The 10,294-nt window shown below is 35.1% G+C and overlaps 1 long non-coding RNA gene across 1 annotated transcript; it reads left to right on the top strand.

Moving 5' to 3' along the window:
- The first annotated feature begins 2,876 nt into the window (after window positions 1-2,876).
- LOC106507887 lies at window positions 2,877-9,207 on the top strand. Its single transcript, XR_002341284.1, has 2 exons — window positions 2,877-3,381; window positions 8,305-9,207. It is a non-coding gene; the product is annotated as an uncharacterized LOC106507887 (long non-coding RNA).
- Window positions 9,208-10,294: the final 1,087 nt, after the last annotated feature.

Genomic DNA, 10,294 nt, shown 5'->3' with positions numbered 1-10,294 from the left:
AGCAGTAATGAACCTGACTAGTATCCAGGAGGATGTGGGTTTGATCCCTAGCCTCAAGGATCCTGCATTGCCCTGAGCTGTGGTGTAGGTCACAGATGCAGCTCAATCCCAGGTTGCTGTGGCAGTAGTGTAGGCCCCCAGCTCCAACCCCTAGCCTGGGACCCTCCATATGCAGCAGGTGTGGCCCTAGAAAAAAAACAAAATTGGAACTAGTTAAGTTTGATTTTAAAAGTATCCTTCAAAAAATATATACCAGACAATAGCCAGAAACAAATTATTTAAATTTTGCATAACAAAAGGGAGAAACTTAGGTGAGAAAAGAATAGTTTAAAAAAATAAAAATATTTTATTTTATGGAAACCTAAAAGAATTTAAAGATACGGAATAGCAGTTGCATAAATGGACTAATGTATTGTTGCGAAAACCGCAAAAACTGTGGCAACGGAAGGAGACAAACAGCACTCAGAGATACAAAAAAGCAAGGTTTATTCAGCACCGGTGCGGGCTCAGAGGAGTCACCTCCAGAGTCTGAGCACCAGGTCTTTGTTCTCAGTAACTTTTATACACTACAAGGTCTTGATTTTCCCATGTAAGCATCCCGGAACTCCCCCATCCCCAAGCAGACAGTGTTCCTCCCTAAGAAACTGAGCAAGCAAGGTTACAGAAGCAGAACTGATAAGCAATGCTGGGTACCTGATTAGCAGGGCTGCTGGCTTGGACAGAGAGCACACAGTTGTTACATTATTACAAGAAGGGTGGTATAGTGAAGAGCATAGCTGGAAAGGCCTGCAGCTGCCTTCTTAGCCAAGGGGGGTTGTTCTTCAGTTAAAACTCTATTTCAGTATAATATGTAACCTATAATAAAGTTGGAAGTAAAGTGAGTAAATTTGGACTTTCATTTTTAAAAGCTTATTAAATACTACTATTCATTTGGAAAAAATATAAGAGCAGATGCCTAATTTATATATTCATGAATCTGATATTTTTAGCATGTGTTGTGTTCCAGGCAGTATATTAGTTATTGAGAATATAGTGGTGAACAAAACAGATAAGATAAAGACAAAAGCATGATATAAGGACAAGTTTCATATGTGCTTATGTTCTTCCTAGGTTGTAAACTACTATGTCAGGAACACTGAATATCCAGCATTTAGTACAATGTGTTAATGTACCAGGTTTTAAATTTATATGTACTGATTGAAAGAATAAGTGGGAAGTCTTAATGACAGAGTAGCATTTACAAGTGGTAGTGGTAAAAGAAAAATGTTACATAGGGTATATCAGAAAAAAAAATTGAAATTGGTGAAATACGGTATGTGGGAGAGGTAGGAAGAGTAGGCAGATTTATCCATATAAAAGTTTGGGGTTTATTGAAGATACTATTTCAAATTATCCATACAATTATATAATGCACTTTTTATCCTTTTGCCCTCCTGTTCCCTGACTTCTCAGTCATAAAAAGTATTAAAACTAAATATTTAAGAAGTACTTGAAACCTTGTAAATTTTTTTTGGCATCAGTGGATGCTTGCAGAGTGTTAAAATAAGGTGATTTGACTTGAAAATTCTTATCAGCCCTTAAATCAGGACATAATCTCTGGGGAACTTTGGGACAAAGAGTTTAAATGAGCTTTTAAAAAGTTGAGGGAAGGAGTTCAGGTCGTGGCAAAGTGGTTAACGAATCCGACTAGGAACCATGAGGTTGCAGGTTCGGTCCCTGCCCTTGCTCAGTGGGTTAACGATCCGGCGTTGCCATGAGCTGTGGTGTAGGGATCCGCGTTGCTGTGGCTCTGGCATAGGCCGGTGGCTTCAGCTCCGATTCAACCCCTAGCCTGGGAACCTCCATATGCCGCAGGAGCGGCCCAAGAAATAGCAACAACAACAACAACAAAAAAAGACAAAAGACCAAAAAAAAAAAAAAAAAGTTGAGGGAAGAAGAGCATACACACATACAACACATACAAGGTCACGTCTCTCAACCTTAGAAAAAACTTTGGAGGTTGCATAATGATTTCTATTATAACATTAGCAACAGTTAAAAGGGCACTTTTGATCCCAGGTGGCTTCTTTTGTAAAGGGGATTCCATTATCTCTCTTTTTTTTTTTCCATTTTATTATCTTCACTTTAATGCAGGCACTGTGTTTTTGTTTTTGTTTTGTTTTTACAGAATAAAATACATATATTTATAAACACAATTACATTCACACATACTATTATATCATGGATCTTAAGAAAGAGCTTAAGTGACTCCCTCTGGAGAAGTGGAATGGAAAATATGCTGAGACAAATAGGAAATTTATTCTACACTTTATCCCATTTTGTATGGCTTTCATCTTTACTATTTAGTATTATCACATTTCAATTTTTCTTTAAAAATTAGCATTATATTAAAATTGTGTATATTATGCAACTAAAATTTATAAAGAAGAAAGCCTTATATACCATTAAATACTTTATATAACATAATAAAAAGAATAACTGGTAAGAATAACAAAAATAATACACCCTCTGAAAAGAAGTAAAATATAAAATGCATAAATTGATTAAAAAACAGTGTAACTATATAAATATGTCCTCACAATTTGTTACATCTTATTGATTCTTCAGTATAGGCATTACACCATTCTAGGTGATGTGATAAACAAGACATCATAGACCTTACATTGTACCATGGAGAGAAATGGTTATTAATGATACAATTGTAGAACTGTATTATTTAATTGTAGAGTTGCATTATTTAATATAATTATCATAAATTCTTTGATGGAGAGGAAATCAGAATCAGATCTAAGAAGACCTCAGCTTTCCAAGAGTGATGTCAAATGACCCCCTTCATGGTGGATTATGCACTTATTTACTGTGAGACATATTCTTCTCCAGAGATTCCTTGTTTGTGTATCCATTGTAGATTTTTGGTTTGCAGTTATTCTGAAGTTTTGATACAAGTCTATATGAGATTGTTTTCAGTTGTTCTCTTCATTGTAAATTCATCTCCATTGTCCTTCATTTGTACCCACCTCTTCTCATGATGTCTGATTTTGGCGGTATAATTGTGCATGGATGATTTTGTATTTTTACTGTATATATACCTTTACTGGTGAGCCTTGTCATTTGTGGAATTTTTGTTTCCTGTTGCTGTGTTTTCTTTTCTGCCTAGAGAAGTTCCTTTAGTATTTGTTGTAAGGCTCCATTGTCTCTTTTGTATTAATTATGCTTTGATTTGCTTGCTACTTAGAAGATGTGCTTTTTATTCTGTAGAACTTCTGTGCTTGAAATTGAACTTTAAAAAAAAATCTGGTCTTCAAATATGTTTGAATTGAAATAAAACTGTTTAAAATGAGAAACTGATTACGTAAAGAATGCTGATGTTCAACACTATAGGTACGTGACTACAATATTTGATGTAGTTAAATGTATTTAATATTTGATGAAATATTTGATATTCGATTAGTGGGTTAAATGTACATCTTTGTTTCCCAGACTGCTACTTTCTGGATTTATACTAAATAGGATCTCATTTTCTGTGCTTGCTTATGAAACTGCCTATAATCAGTTGCTATTGCTTGGTTCTAAGGGAATGTCTTTGGGTTCGTTGTAAGATAGAGCTTGAAGCAAAACTTAGTGTTGATGTTTTCTTTATTGTGTGATGTAATTCCAACACAGGAGAAAGGGAAAAAAGCAGAGAATGCTGGAAAGCAAATAGAAAGTTTCATGAGCTTTTAGTTATTGAGGCAGGCTGGTTCCGAGTCTGTAATTGAAAATTTTCATCTAGTTTCTCTACCACCTATCATAGAATTCCCTTGTTTTTAACCAGTAACTTGGCTCCTTTGCATTGCCTGAGTGGTTTTGCCTTGGTGGATTATGGTTACTGTAATTGTTATTGACAGTTATTACTGAACATGGCCTGCAAAGTGATGGCCCCAGGAATCTCCTAGATTCCAGACATATTACCTTTGCAACATTTTGTATTGAAAACCCTCGATCCATATTACAATTCAGGATGAATGCCCCAGCTAACAAGATAACTGCATTTACCTATTGATCATTGGAGCTCCAAGCAGCCAGATGGTACTTAAAACTTCCAAGCAGTGTCCTCTGTCTTTTGTCAGAAGTATTCACTTCTAGGAAACTGGACTCCTAAACCAGCACAACCTAATGTTGAAATGAGAATCCCAAATGGAGCAATGACTGTGTGAAGGATGGGATCTTTTCTTTTGTTACTTAAATAGTCTCTCCACGCATAGGCTGTTGGCAGCTCTGTGCATATTTTTGTTGTTGTTGTTGTTGTTGTTGCTATTTCTTGGGCCGCTCCCGCGGCATATGGAGGTTCCCAGGCTAGGGGTCGAATCAGAGCTGTAGCCACCGGCCTACGCCAGAGCCACAGCAACGCGGGATCCGAGCCGCGTCTGCAACCTACACCACAGCTCCCGGCAACACCGGATCGTTAACCCACTGAGCAAGGGCAGGGACCGAACCTGCAACCTCATGGTTCCTAGTCGGATTCGTTAACCACTGCGCCACGACAGGAACTCCTCTGTGCATATTTTGCATTCTTGATGGCAGTGCCCAGCCCTGCATAGTGACATTTCAAGGGTGCTACCCTAGCTCAGTCTTCAGTAGGTTGTTCTGTTAATCTGTCAGGGAGGCTGCTTCCAGAAAAGATAAGTGAATCCTGTGTCATGAAGTGACTCCTATACTTTAATTAGTCTATTTTGGTCATGGCCCATTTACTTTATACTTGCCTCACTACATTTTTTTAATGTGAAACTAATTTCTCAGAATGGGTTTGTTACTTGGTCTCCTCCCTCTTCTAGTCCTTTCATTCCAACAAAAGAATAATCTTTCAAAGCTCTCAGAACTTTTTTTTACCAGTTTACCAAAAAAAAAAAAAAAAAAAAAAAAGGCACTGTTCCATTTTGTAAGAGTTTGGAGTTTGCTATAATTCAATGATATTCATATTTGGAAACTAGATTTTAAAATTCAACAAATAATTAGAAATAAATTAGGTGTTTTGTTTTAGTTCTTGTTCCTGCTATTCCAAAAATGATTAATATGATTTCTGTTTCTTCTACTTACCCTCACTCACATATTTTATCACATCTGCTTGGACTAGCTAGGAAATTGAGTTAAATGCTCTGGTTAAAAATATTACCCTTCCCTGGAGTTCCCATCATGGCTCAGTGGTTAACAAATCCGACTAGGAATCATGAGGTTGCAGGTTCAATCCCTGGCCTTGTCTCAGTGGGTTAAGGATCCAGCATTGCTGTGAGCTGTGGTGTAAGTTGCAGACTTGGCTCTGATCTGGCATTGCTGTGGCTCTGGCATAGGCCGGCGGCTACAGCTCCAATTCGACCCCTAGCCTGGGAACCTCCATATGCTGTGGGAGTGGCCCAAGAAATGGCAAAAAGACCAAAAAAAAAAATTACCCTTCCCAAAATTCTGTTTTAATTAGAAGCAAAGACTTAAATTAGAAGTGATGAAGTAATGAGAATGAACTAATTGGGGGACTTAATATTTGTCTTTCTTAGCACACTTAAATAAATCATCACTTGACTTAGTTTTCTTCTAGTGCATACAAGTGAATTCCAATCTTTATGTTTCAAAACATTTTACAGATTCAGTCTAAATTAAAGTAGTTGATATGTTTTGTATCATAAATAATAATAGATTTCTAAAACATATAAGAAAATAGTATGTGCCTTAAAATGCATTTTTTATCATGCAGAGTGGTTATGAACTTAGTTTTACAAATGTTAAGGAATACTAATTGCCTGTTAGTAGCCATAGGGAATATTATGTTTCTTTTTCAGTAGCTTATATTCTAAATAAAGCAATACCAGAAATCATTCCACTTTTATTTAATTACTTTAAACTTTTCTCCTAAGATGTGTGAAGTTTGAGAATTTAATCAAAAGAAGTATTTGGAAAAGTTTTGGGAAAAATATATTTAAAAGAAATGAATTTAGAAATCTGTTCATAATATAAGACAATAACTTCATTTAAGAGAAACGTCTTTGAAGCAACCAGTTGAAATCAGCATTGTTTCTAGAGATGTCATTAAAGTGTTTATAACTTGCATACATTATGGTGAAATAATAAGTGATTTTTCTGTATTATTTAAATAGGTGCATACACTTTAATGATATTGGATAAACATAGGATGCATATTTCCTAGTTATATGTTATTTTTATTGTATTTTCAACCAAATTTTCCTATATTTTATACTTAACTATGTATACCTATGTGCGATAAATCAATGGTGTTGATTGCAATTACATATGATTTCTGCCTTGAGATTAGCAACTTAGAGATCAGGCTCCTGTCAACCATTAAATATGATTTCATGGCCCCTTGCTCGCCCCATTTCTCATGATTCCCATTGAAGAATCATGATTCCACTGATGCCTTAGCAAATTGTATTAGCTTAGTTATTACTATTGAAGATAGAAAACAAATACCTCAAGGACATACTGGACTTATGTAAGGGAGGCTTATATGGACTAAGCAGAGTCAGAGCTACATGCTTGATCACATCTGCCTTCTCTGTATATTTCTAAAATACATAATTCAGGAAGCTTTGGACAAGTGAATGTTCCTTATAATGATTCAAGGTTGTTCTGGTGTAAACTCGTTTGCTACATAATGGAAGTAGCCTGTATTTAGAGTTACAGTTCTCCTCAATCACTTTCAGATACTAATGAATGAAAGTTAAAAACCAAATCCTGCCACCAGGCTGATATTGTTAAGCACACATTATTTTTTTCCAAGCTGGTATAAAACACTACGTGTATTGTATTCCAGAAGCTTGGTTTTAAAATGTGTTCTTTCAAGTGCTCTGATCTAAAACTTACTAAATAATGATTTATTCTAAGAAGAGAAAAAGTATTCTAGAGGCAGAATTCTCTTATTCTTAGGATCAATATCAGGCCACCAATACTTAGATCCGTTGGTTGGTCATAGAAAAAAGTAGTCATCAAGCCTTGGGTTTAATGCCTAATGTTACATGCTACATGGTGTGCAAGATGCTTCAGGTCTGGTCATTCAGGGATATGGAAGATTTCTAAATATTGTAAACAGTTCACCTGTACTCCGAATTTCAACAAAGATGTCTTTTTATAATCCCTGCAAGCCATTAATTTCAGCCTTGGATATGTACTCATAATGCTAACCATATCAGCAAACCTTCTAAAAACAATTAAATAAAACACAGCCACAGCACATCAAGTAGTCACATCTGAAGTGTTCCTGGAAAGTTGGTAGACTCTCCAGGAACAGACACTGACCTAACATATACATGGTGGCATCATGGTGGTACATCCTCCAATAAGATATATTCTGTTACTGAGTATTTATTCACTTGTGATTCACTCAAAATGAAGCACAAATGGAAAACTGTTTATCTTCCTTTTACTTGACCTTCGTGAGGCAAAACAGTCATGAGGAATGAACATTGAGTATTAGCAAAGAGATTTCAAACACAGGATGGAATGTATTTGGAGAAAGTGTCTATTCTAGGTATGCTGAGTTTGGAAAAATAGCTGCTTCCATTTCTTATTTTAGAAAGAGGTAACTATAAACCTGGGCAGTTAAAATTAAGTGTATATGTCTTAGCTTGAACTGGAGCTAAGGTATTAGAGGCCTCTGAAGTAAAGAGAAGTTTTGTAAGGGAGCCACAGATAGTTTCTTCTTGGAAAGAGTGTTTTTCTCTGTATCTCTATTAAAGGCCAAGGCAAAAGCCACATTGAAGGCAGCAGGGAAATTGACATTTTTGAGAGATCAGCATATACTGATTTTCTTTGTATGTGATTAGTCTGACTTAGCAGTTAAATGAAACAGTCAAGCATTTAGATTCCAAGAGCTTTTAATGCATCCAAAATGCTTGACTATAAGGGCCAATGTTTTGAATCCTCACAGAAATGAAGGATGCCTTTTGTTATCTCCAGGAATTATAGCAGGAGTAGAAAAAGAAAAACAGCCTAAGACAATGATATTGACTGATTTTTTCATATTTATAAATTAATATAAGTTTATATATATATATGTATTTATAATGCATTGTTGTGTAATCATGTATTTAAGTACTATTACAAATGGGCTCTGGAGGCCTGATGACCTGACCTTGCTAATGACTAGACTATATTTTACCTCAAGCACAATATGTAGACCCTGTGAGCTCCATTTCCACTTAAGTAAGGGTCAGGAGACAAAGGCACAGGCTATAACGTCACCCAGGTTCTAATACTCTGATTTTTTCTTTAGCTTTAAGACTAATTTTTTATTTTCAAACTTTGTCCTTTTTGTAGATGATCCTAAATTTCTGACACTCAGCAAAATAAAGCTTGGAAGGCTGGGAATCTTTGATAGCTTTGAAAGCACTTGCTTCTTCAAGAGCTCTGTTTCCAGAACTTACAGCAGGAAACGGTTGCATTTTGGGGTCCTACCTTAAAGCAGAATAAGACTTGGCTACTCAGAGAAGGTAGGAAAACAAAATGTGGAGGTATGTGACTTTTCTTATTAAACACTGACCATATCCTCAATGACAAATGTAATTTTTGTATGATAATACTTTAAAGTGACTTTCTTTTTATTGTATGTCTTGTTTGTATGGGTATGCATTTGCAATTTATGAGATTATATATATATATTAAAATTCTAATTAATATTCTGGATCATTAAGGTGTGAAAACAAGGGAAAAATTCACTAAATAAGTAACATCTTAAGGGAGGTCCTGGGATATCTTGGTAGTTGTCTGCAGAGAGTCTCAGGTTTTATGAAATGGTGAATTGAGTGGACTAGGCTGTGAAAGACCTAATAGTGTCACTTATTCCTTTGCCCTCATAACTAATGTAATGCCTTCCTTTACTGCTATGCCCATGTGAATTAAGAATGAGGCTGAATTAATTGGAGAGTTTGTGCTATAGTATTCTTGATTGCAGTATGATATTGTTATAGATGTAGATGCTTGGCACATGGAAATTACCCTCTTGTCTGCAGAGTATATTTCTATAATCTCAGCAGGATATAATAATTTCATAAGAAATTAAATGAAAGTGGAAATTAAATGGACATTTAAAGTATCAAGCAGCAGTGATTCAGAACACAATCATACATTTATATTCCATTTAAAATTAAGATGTGTAATTTAATCATCCATGATTTAGAAATATATATTTTAATAATTTATAGTATTAAAAAGGACATGGAGCTTTTTAAATTTTGTAATTAAGCATATGCATATAAATTTTAAAGTCTTAATTTGCTATGACATCATTCTAATATAATCCTGACATGATTATCACAACTATTAGTTTTTTTAGCTATATTAGAAGATTCTTTCTTTCCCTTTTATCCCAAATTATTTTATTGGTTCCGAAATCACTTTACAGTTGACATTTTGGAGGTAAATATATAGTTTGTTATGTCAGGGAAAAATTTATCTACTTGAAGATAAGTCATTTGCATTTTAACTATGTTGCTAAAATATTTGATGGATTTCAGTCTAAATCCAACCATTAACACAGTGAAGTAAGTTTTCATTTTTATTGTTAACAGGAAAGGGAAAGTTACAAATTACTGTACATATTGTTATTGAGTTTTGTTATAAATATTTTATGCACATACATTTGCACAAACCAAGAAACAATTACAGTAATATTTCTGCTTATGATTTAATTAAAACTTATTTGCATTCTAGTTTTCATTTATTATATGACACACATTTTAAAAGGAATAATTATTAAAATCACGAAGTCAGATATTAAAGTTAAAATGTTATATTTAAACACTAGAAGAGAACAAACTAGTGAATTGCATTTTAAATCTTAAATCTCATGTTTGTATCTCCAAATCTTCATATTATAGTTTGCCTCTTGTCAGAATATGTCTCAGTTAATCAATACTTTATGAATATTTACTGTTGGATAAAAATAAACATTTTATAGGTGCAAAATAGTTTTTTTTTTTCTTGTCTTTTTAGCTATTTCTTGGGCCGCTCCCACGGCATATGGAGGTTCCCAGGCTAGGGGTCGAATCGGAGCTGCAGCCACCGGCCTTTGCCAGAGCCACAGCAACATGGGATCCGAGCCGCATCTGCAACCTACACCACAGCTCACGGCAACGCCGGATTGTTAACCCACTGAGCAAGGCCAGGGATCGAACCCGCAACCTCATGGTTCCTAGTCGGATTCGTTAACCACTGCACCACGACAGGAACTCCAGGTGCAAAATAGTTTTATAAATATATTCGTATATTTTATATTAGTTTGAAAGCAGGTTATTATAGCATCACATAC

This window comes from Sus scrofa, unplaced genomic scaffold, assembly GCF_000003025.6.
Source record: "Sus scrofa isolate TJ Tabasco breed Duroc unplaced genomic scaffold, Sscrofa11.1 Contig562, whole genome shotgun sequence".
In the NCBI taxonomy this organism is placed as follows: Eukaryota; Metazoa; Chordata; class Mammalia; order Artiodactyla; family Suidae; genus Sus; species Sus scrofa.
This window is presented reverse-complemented; position numbering and strand designations above follow the sequence as displayed.